Here is a 1,354-nt window from a genome sequence, read left to right as displayed (position 1 = left end):
GAATAAACAATATATTTAAGCTATATATATGTAATATAAAATCTGTCTGTTTTCCCACAATGGGTAAATTGTTAGTGTCAAGATTACAGCTAATTGGTCTCACAAATGTGGACCTTAAAAAGTGGATAAAAAATAAGAATAAGTGAGAGTCAAACAAAATATATAAAAAAATAAATAAAAAAATACTGTACTGTACAGTGTTTTTCCTAATACAAATACTTTGTATAAATACTGGAATATGAATACTCATCTTTCATGTGTTCAAAATGAGATCTGAGGTGCCTGCTATTCATTCTGGTATGGTCTGACCCAAGATGGCTGCACTATAGGCAAGTCAGCCTCACTACCAGCAGCGTCCAATGACTATCTGTTTATGACTATGTATTGTAAAACAGGTTTAGCCTTCTCCGGCTTTTACCACCAATACGCTAACACACAAAGCAAGCAAAGGATACCGAACTTCTCATTACTGTTGTGGGTGCTATAAAAATTTAACAAGGAGATTCAGCAGCAGTACCTTCCTCCCTAATATCAGATTTATAGTCCCCACACGGCAGATATAACGAGATCTGTGCTTGTATATTGGCCGAACCCATTTGTACAGGGACGGATAAAACGTGATCTCCGCCAAGCGGACCTGGTCTAGTGCCCCGCGATGTGGAACTTTGTCCCCCTCAAGGAAAAACACGGCCATACACACCCCCCAGTTTGTGTAGTGAGGACCATGTGTTGACTGAAAATGGGAATTTTCAGCCATTTTGAACTCCAACCCAAAACTTATCAATTACCATTGCAGGCCTCACCCTAAACCAACTGACACCTTAGCCCTATACAAAATACCTTGGGAGGACGAGCAAAATGTCCTCACTCAATGTGATGTGCAGGTACACACCCTCAAACTAAAGAAAATTTAGGGAGACCAATAAACCTAATATGGAAAATAGTCTTCAAATTTCAGCTTTAGAAACAGAACCTTAGCACCTTGGCTCAATTTGTTTTAGAGAAAAAAAGTACACAATTACATAATTTCCTTATATTTTTTTTGTTTTCATTGTTTTGAATTAGAATTATTTAAAAAATAAAAATCAAAGAATATGTTTTAAGGAAACTCTCTTCCATTTACAGCAGTGAATACTTGGACATCAAAAGGACCAGCTTACAAGGTGAATGTAGAATCAATGTGCCACTTCAAAATTTTCATTTATCAATCGTAATAACCCCTAACCCTGAGATGTGAACAAATATGTTCCAATGCTCCTTATTCAAGAAGAAAAGATCTTAGAGCTGAATCATACTTCAGTAAATAATTTGTTGTCTTTAATGGCATCTTTTACAATAAAGGAGACTCAGAATC

The sequence above is a fragment of the Cyprinodon tularosa genome, unplaced genomic scaffold (genome assembly GCF_016077235.1).
Source record: "Cyprinodon tularosa strain WSP-4 unplaced genomic scaffold, ASM1607723v1 ctg752, whole genome shotgun sequence".
NCBI classification, from domain to species: Eukaryota; Metazoa; Chordata; class Actinopteri; order Cyprinodontiformes; family Cyprinodontidae; genus Cyprinodon; species Cyprinodon tularosa.
The sequence above is the reverse complement of the archived record's forward strand: the minus strand, read 5'-3'. Positions refer to the sequence as shown.